Raw genomic sequence first — 17,039 nt, 5'->3', positions numbered from 1 at the left:
TAACAGCTTTAACGGAAGGTATGAAGTGTGGACTTTTATACTCAACAGGGTTTTTTTTTTTCTTGGATATGCAAGTGTGCTCTGTTTCTGTCAAAGGTTTTGTTCTATATCATAGGATTGGTGTTGATTTCCAGCAGTACCAACAAGACTATTACTGGAGTTTGCTCTCACTGACATCAAATTGTAAATTAGTATTGTTCTATTTGTAAGATTTTAACATTCATAGTTTACGGGAATGCTTTATGAGTAATAATTGTAGAGCTTCTGATTGATATTATTTATCCTGCATCAGATTTTGTGTTTGTGTCTCTTCGCAGTTGGTTCTGGGCAATAGGTAAAAATTTAATGTTGTGGCAGTCTTGTGAAATAGAGAATGTAGACAAAATAAATAGAGACAGAAGACATGTGAATTGTAAAAATGAAAGTAGAGCAAGAGCTACAAATTCAAATATGTACTGTATTCAATGCAGTGCATATAAAATCCCATAGAAATCCCAATGTGTATAAAATGTGTTCCTGTCAGCAGGAACATTAACTTTAGAAATATGAATTGACACATTGGTGTGTCACATTTCTTATATCTCACAGGAAGTAGGTCTGTTGAGTCACTGCATTATGAATTAAAAGTTATATAAGCACAACGTTAATGTGACATGTGGTATTTTAGCTACTGGTGACTGAATGACACACACACACACACACACACACGAGAGAGAGAGAGAGAGTGACAACTAAAAAGTAAGTGGGGGAGAGAAGTGGAGAGAAGTGGGGAGAGATGTTCGAAAGTTTGAAAGGAGAGAAAGAGGAGGAGAGTGCTCATTACAGATGGCTGCCTTTACTTGTTCCCTGTGGGTTCAGACACATAGATGCATTTTCCTAAAAATAACTGCTATTAAAATTATCATCACCTCAAATTAATATTTGGTGAAGCTCCTCTGAAGAGAATAAATGCCTCCTGAGCCTCCGCAATTTTATGTTTGGACTTCTTAGTTTATGCTACAGGATCAACATGTTTAAAATTTGTAGGCTGAGATGCCCATTGCAAGACATTGATTTTGTCTTCCTGCAACTATTTCTGTGTTGATTTAAATGAGTTGTAATTGTATTGAACTGTCTATTTATAACCAAGTTGTAACCTCCTGTCAGAGGCAACCACAGTTTAGATTGAAATCTCCTGGTACATAAGAATATTCATGATACAATCTATCTTTACAAAAGCCCCTAGATCAGTAGCTGCACAACACTGTGTTTTTAAACAGTATGCTTTTCCCAATTTTTGCTAAACATGGTAATAATCAGTGGCCAAAATCTTTGATTTTGATCTCATTTGACAGGGAAAAGGTGATGTTAAGTCATGTTGTATACAGTTATACACATTTGGCAATAAAATCATAATTGATGAACGTGGTAGGAGGAGGGTTTCTGTTATCTTGCCTTGGTTGGTTTATACTACACTCAGGTAAAATATTAAAACTATAGTAGGTCTTCGGTTTGTCCCTTTGGGGTAACCCTTAAGGTTTTTATGTAGAATTTTACAACACAGTGTTCCGCATTGTTGGTAGTGGAAGAGAGAAGTAGAATCTGTTTAGGAAACAGAGTGATAAACCCTTTGTTGTGTATCATTATGTAAGGTATTTAAGTACCTGTAATATTTTTTTAATTAAACTGTAATTTAAAAAAAAGTATTTCCCATTAAATCATTTTATTTTAATTTCTCTTAAATATATATAATATAATATTATAGTATAATAGTAATTTTAATTTTTACCTACTAAATTACTTTAATTCGCTAACACTAAATCCACTAACTTAAACTTAAAACCCCCCAAAATTAATAGTACACAACTTATAGCCTTTGGGAAAATCTACTCAAAAGATCAGAGTGTGTTAATCTCAAACACTAATGGAAACCTACTTAATATAATTACTAGATTAAAAATTTAAGATGTAAAATATGAAAATTAATAAACATTGTGCCTTTTCAAAGGCATTAGCAATCAGTATCAGAGCATGAAACTATACGGTATAAAATACAATTAAATATATTCACCGTAAACTCTCTTCAACACCAGTCTGAAAACAGGGAGGAAAAACAATCAATATATAACATGTTATTGTTATTATAATATTATAACATGGCATTCTGACATTGCCTTTTCAATGATACTAACAATCATTAGCAGTGTTTGAAAACCCAACTGCATAAATGACACTTGAACATGAGAGTGAAAGATCAGGCTGAACATACTGCTTGGCAGAAAATTTATCTGTACCAATGTACTGACTGTTGTGAACATGTGCATTCAAGCTTGCTGCTTGGTTCAGTCTTTCAACAAATCATTTTTCAAATTCAGTAGGCATGGTTTCAGTGGTTTATTATCATCCAGACACATCAGTATTTTTTGGATAAGGTGAATGTGTGGATGAGTTTCTTTGGATACTCTAAATTGAATGCATAGATCAGGCCAAACAACAATAAGAATGCATCAGGCAACCTGGGAAGATCACTCACAACAATACCCCCCTCAACTACAACAAAGATGCTGTCGAGGCTGAAGATGAATGCACCAGTAGTCAGGAGAGCAACAGGAGTGTCAGTGATATCTGGCTCCTCTTCCTGCTACAAAATACAAACAATCCAATTATGAGGAGAGCTCCAGAAGTTGTTGTACACTGTGTTAAGATAGACTTAAAAAATTAAAAATTATAATATAGTCATTTTCAATATGTAAAATTCTGGAAGATGTATTCAAGTTTACTTTATGTTTAGTTTATGTTCTTTATGATATGTTTACACTGTATTAATTGATAACACATAGGGCTGGACGATATAGACTAAAACTCATATCTCAATATTTTTGGGCTGAATGGTGATATACAGTATCTCACAAAAGTGAGTACACCCCTCACATTTTTGTAAATATTTGATTATACCTTTTCATGTGACAACACTGAAGAAATGACACTTTGCTTCAAAGTAAAGTAGTGAGCGCACAGCTTGTGTAACAGCGTAAATTTGCTGTCCCCTCAAAATAACTCAACACACAGCCATTAATGTCTAAACCGCTGGCAACAAAAGAGAGTACACCCCTAAGTGAAAATGTCCAAATTGGGCTCAATTAGCCATTTTCCCTCCCCGGTGTCATGTGACTTGTTAGTGTTACAACGTCTCAGGTGTGAATGGGGAGCAGGTGTGTTAAATTTGGTGTCATCGCTCTCACATTCCCTCATACTGGTCACTGGAAGTTCAACATGGCACCTCATGTCAAAGAACTCTCCTTGAATCTGAAAAAAATAATTGTTGCTCTACATAAAGATGGCCTAGGCTATAAGAAGATTGCCAAGACCCTGACACTGAGCTGCAGCATGGTGGCCAAAACCATACAGCAGTTTAACAGGACAGGTTCCACTCAGAACAGGCATGTTTCGACCAAAGAAGTTGAGTGCACGTGCTCAGTGTCATATCCAGAGATTGTCTTTGGGAAATAGGGTCTGATGAGACCAAGATAAACTTATTTGGTTCAGATGGTGTCAAGCATGTGTGGCGGCAACAAGGTGAGGAGTACAAAGTCAAGTGTGTCTTGCCTACAGTCAAGTGTGGTGGTGGGAGTATCATGGTCTGGGGCTGCATGAGTGCTGCCAGCACTGGGGAGCTACAGTTCATTGAGGGAACCATGAATGCCAACATGTACTGTGACATACTGAAGCAGAGCATGATCCCAGCATGTGTTCCAGCATGATAACAACCCCAAACACACCTCCAAGACAACCACTGCCTTGCTAAAGTAGCTGAGGGTGAAGGTGATGGACTGGCAAAGCATGTCTCCAGACCTAAAACCTATTGAGCATCTGTGGGGCATCCTCAAACGGAAGGTTGAGGAGCACAAGGTCTCTAACATCCACCAGCTCCGTGATGTCATCATGGAGGAGTGGAAGAGGACTCCTGGGGCAACCTGTGACGCTCTGGTGAACTCCATGCCCAAGAGGGTTAAGGCAGTGCTGGAAAATAATGGTGACCACACAAAATATGAACACTTTGGGCCCAATTTAGACATTTTCACTTAGGACTTAGGGGTGTACTCACTTTTGTTGCCAGCGGTTTAGACATCAATGGCTGTGAGTTGAGTTATTTTGAGGGGACAGCAAATTTACACTGTTATACAAGCTGTACACTCACTACTTTACGTTGTTGCAAAGTGTCATTTCTTCAGTGTTGTCACAATAAAATGTATAATCAAATATTTTCAAAAATGTGAGGGGAGTACTCACTTTTGTGAGATACTGTACATCTCAAAATTGGTTATGTGGGTTAAATGCTCAGTTGTAAGCCAACTACATGTGAGGTGTCACAAACACCTTTATTTAAAATTCAAAATAAAGTGCAAATACAGGCTTCCTCTTCCTGTTTGAGAATACACACAGCTGTGTTAATATAAAAATGTAAATAAAATATTACATAAACATATACAACAAAAATAGTCACATTTCAAAACTCCTTCAGTTGTTAACACAATAGCAGACTAATTGAAAACAAAGTAAACATACAGTTGTCCTTTCCTGCTGAACAAGATAAAAGCTTTGAAATACCAAATGTAAATTTAAAAAATCTTTATAAAATATAGTAAATAAAAATATGCACATCTCTGAGAATACCTCTTCCGTTGTTTAACATACTTTAGCAATGTGGTAGGCTACTGCTGTCATGTCAAGCCAAACTAGCGACTCCATTTCCCAGAATGCACTGTGAATTATAAACATGGCCGATGACTACAACTCCCAGTGTAACACATAGACACTTGTCACCTTTTCATAAGGAATAATCACACACACCTGTTCCTGATCACAATCAACATCACACCACACTATAATAGAGACTGTTCAGGCACTAGGCTTTTGCAAAGTATTACGTTCAGTTGATATTTTCTCTGTCGTTTACCAAGCCTTGAGCTCATGTTGTTAGTCTGGTTGTTATTCTGGTTTTGACTCTGTTTCTAGTTTCTCATTTCATGCTTTGCCTTGCCTATTCATGCCTGTTTGCTGATCGCATGACCTTTGCCTGTATTTGTTTATGCCTTTTGCCTTGCCCTTTGGATTACCTGTTCTTAATAAAACTCTAACAGCACTTGCATCCGTCTCAGCCTCCTTTACATAACAACCGCCTCCGTTATATCTCACCATTTGGCACTATTCTTTTCATAGGGCACACCCTTAGTACAGAAGCTTGTAAAGAGCTTTGTTTTGTGGCAGAAGGTTTTCCAGTCTAGCTTGCAACAGCACAGCCTCCATGAAGTTTAATACATTCTTCTTACTGTAGTTTATGTCTCTGTTGTAAATTGTGAAAGAGGTTTGTAGTTTTTCCAGCACATGTTGCGACATGTTTATTGCGCTCTCTACATATTACGTTGTTCTGATGCTCATCCGACCTTTTAAACCCAAACCATTTCCAAATGATTGAGCCATTGTTTTTCTTCTTACAAGCCAGCTCACTGTTGCTATCTTGCCTTGTGGCTGTGTCGTCCTCCAGGTTGCGCCAGAAAATGTGAGCGAGAGGGGGCAGGGTTAGGTGCAGAGTGTGAGAGCGGAGAGACGCAAAAAGTTGAATAAGCTTAAGTAAGTTTTAATGCAACATACATCTATCTATATCTTAATGTTTACAATATTGCCTTGTCCTCTATCGCTTTTGAAAATATATCGATATATCTCCAAAATGAAAAAATGAAAATCTGCACCCATACCAGTCCTTTGCAGATAAGATTGCCTGCGCTGTTCTACACTGATATAAACAGTATCACACATTAAAACACAGGCATTAAAATATGTGTGGGTGGGATTTTGTAATAAATGTTTAAGGATGGGCAGACTAATAAGAGTACAGTCATTACCTGTGTCTCCATTTGTCGGGCTGGCCAGCTCTTCAAAAAGTCCCTCACCAGTAGATATCCCTTAACAATATCTTGTTGGCTAAGAGCAAAGTTTGTCTGCATGATAACTAGTTCTCTCAGTATTTTCAAATTCTTGTACGATTTGGAGTAGCCTGCTTCTCTCCTCTTGGAAAACTGGGATGGAAGTTAATTTCAGAACGTCTGGCTCTTTTACTGTTGGAATGGGGGTGCTCACTCTCACGGTTGTTTTTGCTCCTCCTCTCTGCATTGACAGATACCTCTGCACACCCAGATCTTGCAACTTTGTACGATAATTCCCCATCTTAAACTTTAAACTGACTTTCCATCCATACCATCCACTGTCACTTCCAAGCTCTCTGAGGCATGGGTGTGCTTAGAGCTTCAGCTGCCTTTGCCACTTCCCTGTCATTTGGGTATGGTTTGAGGCTGTGCATTTTTTTCAGTCATATTGTTAGAAAATCTTTTGAGGATGTAGAAAATATCAAATATAAACTTGATGAGGATGGGAATAAAATGTGTCTTCACACTGCCACAGCTATGTCCTGTTTCAAGCACTCGGGAGAGTTGCCACAAGACATCCACATTGACACACGATCAGATAGCAAAGTCTCTCAGTTTATTAAAAAAGACAAGAGTTTATATATCAGACAATCAGACAGTCAGGTGCCTCAGCAACAGTGTGATCATCGTTCAAGGTAAAAACAACAGGCCATAGGTACATCCCATACTAGGTGCAAGAGAAGAGAAATTAGGAGAGAGTGACACATACCTCATTGTACCCATGGGTTGTCGAGGAAACAAGAAAAAGGTCACAGTGTTCTCGAGAGAGAGAACGCACACAAACTCGTAAGCTAAAGTAAGACAGTGTGCCATATTAATATTTCTCAATGCCCTCTTAGGTCCCAACAGGACCTGTGCACGCTCTCTGGTGAAAGGCAGCTTAAAGTCTCCACAGAATTAGTCCTTCCCTCACAAAGGAATATCAACATATGCATAATTAGTAAAAGAGGAAAGAGCCCTGTGCGTTAACAGAGATACACGAAAGACTATACATGGAGCAAATATAAGAGCAGGTTATTTAACAGAAATGAAGCCCATGATGATGACATATGATGACAGATCCAACCAGGTCCATTGTGTACATCTGAAAGGTTGTGAGCGATTTCTAATGAAAGAGAGCAAGCAAGGTTAATATTACAGAGTTGCAGACGGCTCTGTGTTTGTTCTTGAGTCGGCAATGAAAGTACCGGAAGACACACTGTTCGCATGATACTGAGTGTCCAAAAGGAGTATTGTAATGATATGATTTATAATAAACGAGTAACACTTACAAGTGACTTATTCATACAGAAAAGAATGTGAATATGCTCATACACAGAAACCTATATGTGTATGTGTTAAGATAAGATGAGCAGAGGCCCCCTAAGGGCATTTTGATTGTGAATGTTCCCCTTTCTCAACTGTTGAGGATGGGATACTGATATCGCTTCAGTCGACTGGTGTGGATCCACTGAGGCTGTGAATTTGCAAGCTCGGTGGTTAGTGTGACTGCTATCACCTTCAGTGATGGTTCAGACTTTTTACTAGTACTGAGTCACCTGGGAGGAAATGATGAGAAGGTTTCTTTGTAGGTAAAGGGAGAGAAGCAGAGACATTATCATGCACACTGTTCAATTTTTCAATCAGAGCTTGAGTATAATCGCCGACAATCATGTCCAGGTCTCCTGTATAAGAAATGCCAGGGTTACCTTTAGTCCAAGGGGTTGGAAATGTCCTGACCATTAAGATCTCGAAAAAGTTGTGATTTAGGATGTGGTGTCATTCTGATTTCACAGAGAACTGCTGTGAGCAGATCTACCAAATTTGACATGAATAAAATTAGAATAATATTAAAAACCCCTCTTTGTGCGACCTGTGCAACACCGTGAAAATGGCACACAAGAAATGGTAATACTGAACTGGGCAACGCAACGCGTCCATTGGAGCAACTAATAATACCATCTGAGGCAGAATCCTAATGCCAACATCATGAGGTGACCACGCATACGTGAACAGGGAAAAAGACAGTGTTATGCTCAATGTAAGGTGACGATGAGCCCTCTTTGGCAGCCCATTTAGCCACGTCATATGTAATTGGTAAAATAGTTAGGTAGTGAGTGGCACAGGGAATAGTCGCATAGCTAGAACAATGCTGTGCGGTCATGTGTTGTGTTTGGATGTTAATAACAATAGAGATTAACTGGGTTTGCACATGTAAGGTAAGCAGATATGAGAGAACGAACTTTTCAACATCAGAGTCGAGCAGAGCAGAGGATGCTCCTGAGCGCAAGCACGCCAGAATGCCCTGAACCACAGGTTCAAGGGTCTTGGACAGATAAGGTAATGCTCCTGGACCAGGACCCCCGTGGCCATGTGAAAAGGATACTGATAGTCCGGCAGACCTAGAGCTGGAACTGAACTCAGAGACGGCTTGAGATAACAAAATGAATGCATCATCTCTTTAGTCCATGTAATGATGTCAGGTTGATCTGTGAGACAACATTGCCTGAGCACCTTGTCATGATGTGAACAGTCAGGAACGTACTGATGACAATACTTTATTAGTTCAAGGAAACTGAGCATACCTCATTTCATTGATGGAGGTGAAACATCAAGAATAATTCTCAGACGATCCGCAGAGAGATGACATTTGCCTTTGCTGATGAGAAAGCCCAGATAACGCACCATGGTGAGGCAGAACTGGAGCTTTGAGAGAGAAGCTTTGAACCCGCATTGTGCCAGGTGTGTGAGGAGCTTCACTGAGCCATTTTGACATGTGTCAGTGTTAACAGCTGATAATAGTATGTCTTCTGCTTACTGCAAGAGGGTTCACCCTTCTGGGAGAACTAGTGAAGAGAGAGCTGCATGCACATTGGCAGAGAAGATGGCCGGAGAATCAATGATCCCCTGAGGAAGGTGCGTCCAGATGTATTGTTGCTTCTTAAATGTAAAGGCAAAAATAAGCTGCGTCTGCTTGCTCACTGGGACACAAAAAAAGGCACTACAAAGATCAATAACAGTAAAATGGTCATGATTGCAATAATAACATTTTCCAGGCTTTTTTGTTTGCCTGAGTGACGATGATTGGGATTTAGAGCAAAAACGAACATGGGCTTAGCTTTGCTCTTACCACCATCAGCGAAAGCGCCTGCAGATTCCAGATTGGCTGAATATTATTCAGGCAGGTGTTAATGAGCAAAACAGAGCGCATCACAGATAGTTTTAATCTCTAACAAGTTGGGAGGTTGGACGCGCACATCTCTTTCTGATGGTATGAACAGAAAGGTGAAGTTAAACAGTGGTGTAGTAATTCCGTGTTAGGAGGGGCCTGGCTAGGGCCATGACTCTGGGAAGTACTTCTGGTGTTGATTTCAGTTTGAGTCTGGCTAAGAAAACCTTTAACTTCCTGATACAGAGACGGAGCTCCGTCAGACTGCGACAAGATTGCGAAAGCTTTTTTTTAGATGCCTTTTGCTCGTGTGGAGGAAAATCTGAGGATGATGTTACCGCGGGGCAGAGGACAAGGATGCCTTTATCGGTTTTCTTAGGTTTTGAGTCGCTCTGTTTCTTAAATACATTAAACCACATATCCGTCATCTCTATCCATTTTTTTCTTTTATATATATATATATATATATATATATATATATATATATATATATATATATATATATATATATATATATATATAAAATGTCATAATACGAATAATGTCATATAATCACAGTCCCACTTGGGATCATCATATTTGTCAAAAACCATAAGTTTGGCCATATTTAAATCATTTTCAGTAAAAGAACAAAAGGTTGCACAAAAATCTCTGATTGTACGTCCTATCGTTTGGGGTGTTTTTGGACTAGCCACTCCCACCCATGTCTAATAATTTACATACAGAACTACCAACACGCAAAGTTACTTCAAAACATAAAATAAAAAGAAAATCAAGAATGCCATGTCAGTGTGAGTTTCAATGAAATTACTGAGTTACAAGATCACAAGGGTTAAGTGCACAGTTGTTGAAATCTGACCAACCTCTCACTGATCAGTGAGGAATATGAGAATATTCCGCGCATGGCTGGCAAAATCCCACAAACCTCTCACTGAGACATTTTGTTGAATCACATGGTAACAGAATCTTTTTCAAGACCTGTGTCCACGGAAGCACCGTAGACAGCGTGATATTTCAACCTACAGAGTTTTTGGAATCACATATGCACAGCATCTTTAAGACAGACTGTGTTCACGGAAACACCGTGAGCCAAAACGTGATATTTCAACCGATAAGGATCAGTGAGGAATGAATAACCACAGTTTCTTTTAATTGCTCCTTATGTTAGTCATGTGTCAATAATTCACATTAGAATTATCCCTATAGAAATATTATAGGCAAGGTTATGACAGCCGTAATCACAATTGAGATGACTAGAATTCCCACATGGAGGCAAACCTTTCTATATAATTAAAGAAAATATTCTTACCTCCACCTGGGAATCCCATTTCATGACACCAGTAAATTGTTGGAAAATCTTTTGTGGATGTAGAAAATATAAAATATGAAATTGATAAGGATGAGAATAAAAGGCGCTGCCACACTACCACAGCTATGTCCTGTTTCGAGCGCTCGGGAGAGTTGCCATAAGACACACACACACACACAAAAACACACACATACACACACACACACAAGGTCAGATAGCAAAGTCTCTCAGTTTATCCAAAAAGACAAGTGTTTCTATATCAGACGATCAGACAATCAGACAGTCAGGTGCCTCAGCAACAGTGTGCTCATTGTTCAAGGTAAAAACAACAAGCCATTGGTATATCCCATACCAGGTGCAAGAGAAGAGAATCTAGGAGAGAATGACACATTCCTGTGATATGGGTTGTTGAGGAGACAAGAAAAAGGTCACAGTGTTCTCAAGGGAGAGAGTATTCACATAAACTCATAAGCTAGAGTAAGACAGCGTGCCATATTAATATTTATCACAAATTTTCCAGGATGTTGTGCTTTTGGGATCTTGTCAATTTCAGTGTCTTTCCAGAGCTCTCAAAAACTCAGTTTTCTTCTTCAAGTACATGTTCCACTTCAAAAGAAAAAGTGTGCACAGGAAAAGAATCTGTCCAATTCTTCTGAAGCTGTTAAAGGTACATGCGTATGTCTGTGTCAGAACTTGCAGTTGAAGAATCATCACGTTCTGATCTCATTACTTTCAATGTGTCCTTCTCCGGCAATTCCTCAATGTCCACAAGGATGCTAAGCTGCCAATCAAAGTTAAATTTATAGATGGAAAAACTTGGACATGAAATCTATGGACGAAGAAAAAGAGCTATACTAGGTGTGTCTCGTCCAATAGGCATTATCTTCTATTAATCATGTAAGCTACCAATGGGAATATGTTATAAGAAGTAATCTACTTTTCAGGGGAGTAATATGTATTGTTCTGTCTTATGAGCAGTCGTCCTTGTGTGTTGTATGCAGAGAGAGGTGATGCATCATTGAGTGCTGATATGGTGTGAACTGTCAAATTCCCAGATAAAAGTTCATAGGATCGCAGGTGTTCAATGTAGTATGATGTGTTCTCGACAAAGAAAAATGACCTGGTTGTTTACAAGAAAAATCTGTTCAATTTTGCAAAACTGAGGCAGTTCTCACTCATGTCCCACAGACACAAACATTCCTACATCATAATCGGTTCCATCAATGTTGACCCTTGATGTGCTATAAATCATTTTGCTGTCGGTTTTTTTGTGCAATGTATGCCTTTGCGTTATCAGGAATTATTGAAACCATCACAGAGGACACATTATGTCTACTGGTGAGGTTTAAAGAATGATGGGGCACTGAGATAGTATGCCACTATGTACTGATGTCTGCTTGCTAATATTTTTAGCACATTCTTAAAGTTTTGTGTGTCACAAACAACACGCTTAAAAAAAAGCTATGTTTGCCCTCAAATCTCATTGTCCAATGGTAGACAAGTGGCCCAAAGCAGTATATAATTTCAGGGTAATGTTCAATGTAGTAATGTTTAGGACGGAGTGTGAAATGAGGAAAAACCTCCTGCAGCATTTGTCTATGGTCCTGTAAAAGTTGAGGACAGCACCAACTCAACTACCTCTTTCAAATCCATGAGTACTGCCCATGCACCATCTCCCTCTGAAATTCTATCACCAATGATCAAAGGGAGCGGTCTAAGCAATTTTCATGACCATTGCCATGAATTGTGTTCGGTCCAGCATGTCTTTGGGATAGGCTGGCATTTGTCAACCTTGTCTGTGTGCTGGTATGGAAATGACACAATTCTTTTGTTTAAATACTCAAGAGAAAAGTATTTGCAACAGATCATCTCCCCAATACCAGCTCTAAAGGCACAATGTCCTCAAAAAGTTCATGTAGGGCATCAGGTTGGAAACCAGTGACTGTATGAAAATACTCTAAACTCTGGTTAAGGATGCAATCTCCTTGAACACCACACTGCCCCTGATCCTCCCCATGCATCACAGCATGCACGTCACAGTCATGGCTGGCTTTTGTCCTAAGACTAAATTCACACTTCCAACTACATAAAACTAAATTTGGTCTGCACAAATATTTGCCTCTGAAAGACTTTGTAAAACATGCTAACGCATGGGCTGAAAGATAATCAGACACACACATGATGGTACCCTTAACTGCCTTACCAATGGACTCAATGACTACACTACCTTGTTCAAGAGTACAAATGTCTTGTAACATAGGACTTGTGCTCTTTCATAGCCAAACCTCTGAGTGTCTGAAACTTTACACATGCTGCTAACTGAACCACATGCAAGGCTGATCTGTATTTACTAAAGAGATCAGCAGATACCCAGTACACTGCACTTAGCTTGTAGATTTACGTTGACGTGCAAAGCGGATTTGCATTTCAAGATCATCGGTGTACTAAATGAGAGGTAGTCTTAGCTCCTCTGAAGAAGATAATTCATTATCTTTAAAATACGAGCCATCTTGTTGGCTCACATACTGACCTTTTTGTGCTGTCTTTATTTCTTAAATTTTGTCAGTATGTCTGAACATTTGCTGGATCATCTCAAGAATGGAAATGTGCACTGCCATATGTCCTGGCTCTAGCACATATTGTACAGGCATTACTACAAGGTAATTTTTCTAGATGAAAGTTTTCCATCTCTTGGTCGGAGATAGCGTTTTGCCTTTAGCTGTTGCACTGGCAAAAATGTTACTGTTCATAACAGCACTGACTACCTCATCTAGAGTTGTTTCAGTAGCAAAAATGTCATGACTCTGTAAGGCTTCTTTAATAGTCTTCTTGATCAGGGGTTGGGTCAGTGAAAATATTTGAGTCAAATACTCTACTATTTCCTGATTTTCCATGTCAGATATGTGAAGAACAGTTTGCATCTTTAGAAATAATGATGCTAAGTTATGTTGCAACTGGGCCCTCAAATTTTCAGTGTCACATTGACTGTCAACCTCAGAAAGATCATAGAAGTCTGTGCTCTCATATTGAGCATGTCCTTCATCAACACAGTTAGCAGAAGATGTTAGTGGAGCACTGTCATTCTCTGCTGACACAAAATTATCATCAAAGTCTGAACTACCTAACATACATGTTTTCTATTTTTGTGTGTGTTAAATGATGAGTATACATTTGTGCGGTAATTACAGTTCTTGAATGGACATGCTACCATCTCATGCTTTCATAAATTACTTCTTTTGCCCGGGTATCTAAGTTTACAGAACACAACTTGCACTTCCACCCCACTGAATCATCTGCACTGAAATTTAAATAACACTTTTTTTAGAGTAAGCGGCATTCAGTTCAACATTAGCACTGCACCGATAAATTCAACCCACTGTTCATTACAACAGTGTTCGTAAAAACTGGCTTAATTTTCAGCAGGGTGTTGCATTGTCCCTTCAAATGTGTGCAAGCACACATATCTGCTAAGATTTCTTTGCAAACAATGGAGTTAAATTTGCTTAACATAAATAACTCTTTAGAAAATCTGCCACAACTTATGATTAGTTTAAACCGTAATATGGGCCAAAATATCTACCCTTTCATGTGAAAAATGCATCTATTATGACATTTTAATGGCTCCTAATCTTGCAATGTAGTATTTTTTTTTAAATCTCAAGTGTGTCTAGTATTATTGATTTGACTTAGTATAATTTTGATTTGCAAGCCGATTCATATTAGCCTCTCATATGAGGCAACCAGTCTCTGCAATAGGAGGCCAAGGGAAACCTTAGGTACATCACTAATAAAATCAAGCATTCTATTACCAGCAGTATTTAAAAATACATCATACTTTTTTTTTTTTTTTTAAGATTGAGGAAATTCCACTCCACTGAATATCCACTTGAGTCTAAAAGATGGAACAGTTACAACAAATATAATTTATCTATGGAAGCTTGTTTCGGCCACAGAGGAAAAAATAAATTAATAAACTAATTGCAACTTTATATCTCAGAATTGTCTAAATCTCAGAAATTTAGACATGTAGTTGACATTTAGTAAGTTATAAAGAAGTTAGTCACATTTTAGGTACTGCATCAAGTAGATTTCTAAATTGTAAGTAAAATGTCAGTATTGTGAGATATAAACTCAAAATTGCAAGAAATAAAGTCAGAATTGCGAGATTTAAACTGATAATTCTAAGAAAAAAAAGCAGTTGTGAGATATAAACTTGCAATTGTGAAAAATAAAGTTAAAATGACCTTTCTCCCCTCTATGGCAGAAATAAATTTCCAAATTTATCACAAATGAAAGACTTACCACGCAACAGGTTAAATAACACCTCGATTGTGAATGTATTTCCTGAATCCCCAAATACTCTTCTAACAAGCTGAATTAAAAAAAAAAGAATCCCACCTTGAACGTGAAAAAAAAAGAGATTTTTTTAATCTGTTTCTCGGCTAGTCTCTGTTTTTCTCGAGAAAAATGCCTGTTTTGAAATATTTGATATTTCATATTTTTGATATTTCATATTTTTGATATTTCATATTTTTGATAATAAACTGTTTTGAACACTGAAATGGATTAAAAATCTCCTTACATCCTCCAGAAAAAAATAATTTTATCCAGCTTGTTAGAAGACTCTTGATGGACGCTGCCTTACCAATTGGCACACATGCTCATTTACTCTCACTTATTATGAAATAAGTTATAAACCGATGCAAACTGAAGGCTAACTTTACCTCAACAACTTACCCAGATAATTAATTAGCCATACCATTTCATTACTGTGGCTGCCAAAAGAAGGTGAGCTAAATGTTAACAGTAAAAATTGAAAACCATTTTACTTACTAGAGGAGAACGCTTATTAAAAGCAGAAGTGCCAGACTTTGGAAAATAATGACTGTTGACGGCTGAAAGGTAAAGTCTGCAGTTATTTCAAAATTCATCCCACCTGCTAAAGGGTAGTCATCTTGATCTTTTGGAATTTGGATAACGTAATGCCCAGAAATGCAAAACATAAATACGCTGGTGATGTCACGCCGCGTGAATTTGGACACATAAAATTATTATGTAATTGGCAATGTTACTCAAAGAAATATACTCAAATAAAATTAAAACATCATTACTTGTTAGGAAAACACAGAATTTTGTTGTTGGGTTAACTAAATAATTGGTTTTGATTGCTACACAATAGTGTTTATAAGTTAGTAGTATTGTTCGGGATTACAGTGTAGGTGCTGAATTGAGATTGCTAACCTACACTATAGAATTTACACATACTGTGGAAGTGGAAATGATAGAAGCAGATACAAGGCAAACTGGAAATAAATAAGTGTTCATGAAACCTATAGACTATGGGCTGTCAACTGATGGACTACAGTCCAGCAAGGTATTTCAGTGGGTCAAACTGAGGCACTTCTGTCTGTAGTTCAGGGATTCTAGTTTTCTATACATGAAGCAGCTTAGCTTCTGTAGCAGATGTTGTGGTTTATCAAATCACATGCATTTACATAAATTATTTATCCTGAGGCAGCTCATTGGACCAGAGACTAGCTACAAGGACAGAGACATTAGTTCAGAAATGGGACTTTTACATACTTATTCATAGATTTTTCATATAGCTGATAGCATGCTTGTTTTATTAAAAATGTTTTGATGGAAGAGGAATAGGAGTGTTTAATCTCCCTATTTCAAAATCAAAATAGATGTCTCTACTTTTTTTCTGTGTGTGCTAGTCAAAAGTTCTAACATGAAGCTCCACTATGCAACAAAATATGACCACTTCAAATTGTTTTATTTATAGTCATATACTACCTGTTAATGGTAGAAGTATTAAAAGGAAGAATGGTTGTCATTCATTCATGTTAGTTGCTTATCCTGACCTTTGTAAACTGGACCTTTACCAATTTTATTTACCTCTACTCTAGAAAATTCAAAATTACTTGGATAAATTAAAGCCAAATTGTTCAAGTAGAATGGTATACTATATTTAAAGAGCATCTATTATGGTTTTTAAATGTGCCTAATTTTGTTTCAAAGGTCTCATACATTAGGATTGCATGCAAGGTCAAAACACACTTAAATTTTCTCATAATTTACATTGCAGCATTACCTGTTTTACTCGTTCAAGGATCCTTTCACCCTAAACTCCTCCTTTCAGAGCGGCTACTCAGCTGTACCAGTCTGTTGTGATTGGTCTACAGCTGACAGCACGTACTGGAAAGGAACGCCCACCACCATATCCGAGTTAACCATAGCCGCGATAATGTAATTTTACCTTACCAATTTGAGCCCAAGTCCAATAATGATGCATCGGAAGATAAACCCGAACCACCATCGCAAGCGTGACGAGAACAGGGCATTTCTCAGGGGTAAGTTTATATGTAGTTTGGCAATAACGTGATTTAGCTGGTTAGCAGAGGCTAACAGCTAACAGGCTAACAGCTGTGCACTGGCTGTACACGTATACAACAGTATAAATTTGAGCCCGAGTCTGATAGTGATATATCGGAAGATCAGCCCAAACCACCATCGCAAGCACGACGAGAACAGGATGTTTCTCAGTGGTAAGTTTACATGTAGATTGTCAATAACATGTGTTACCCGGTTAGCAGAGGCTAACAGGCTAATAGCC

The 17,039-nt window shown here is 38.1% G+C and overlaps 1 protein-coding gene across 1 annotated transcript in view; it reads left to right on the top strand.

The window, feature by feature from the left end:
* Positions 1-16,518: 16,518 nt before the first annotated feature.
* LOC108256717 (G patch domain-containing protein 8) overlaps positions 16,519-17,039 on the top strand; it is a 28,556-nt gene continuing 28,035 nt past the window's right edge. The window contains exon 1 of the mRNA XM_047150133.2: positions 16,519-16,776. The gene's annotated coding sequence lies outside the window, so the exon portion shown is untranslated. The remainder of the gene's footprint in view (positions 16,777-17,039) is intronic.

Source organism: Ictalurus punctatus, chromosome 23, assembly GCF_001660625.3.
Source record: "Ictalurus punctatus breed USDA103 chromosome 23, Coco_2.0, whole genome shotgun sequence".
NCBI lineage: Eukaryota > Metazoa > Chordata > Actinopteri > Siluriformes > Ictaluridae > Ictalurus > Ictalurus punctatus.
Note: the sequence above shows the minus strand (reverse complement) of the source record. Positions and strands in the feature narration are given on the sequence as shown.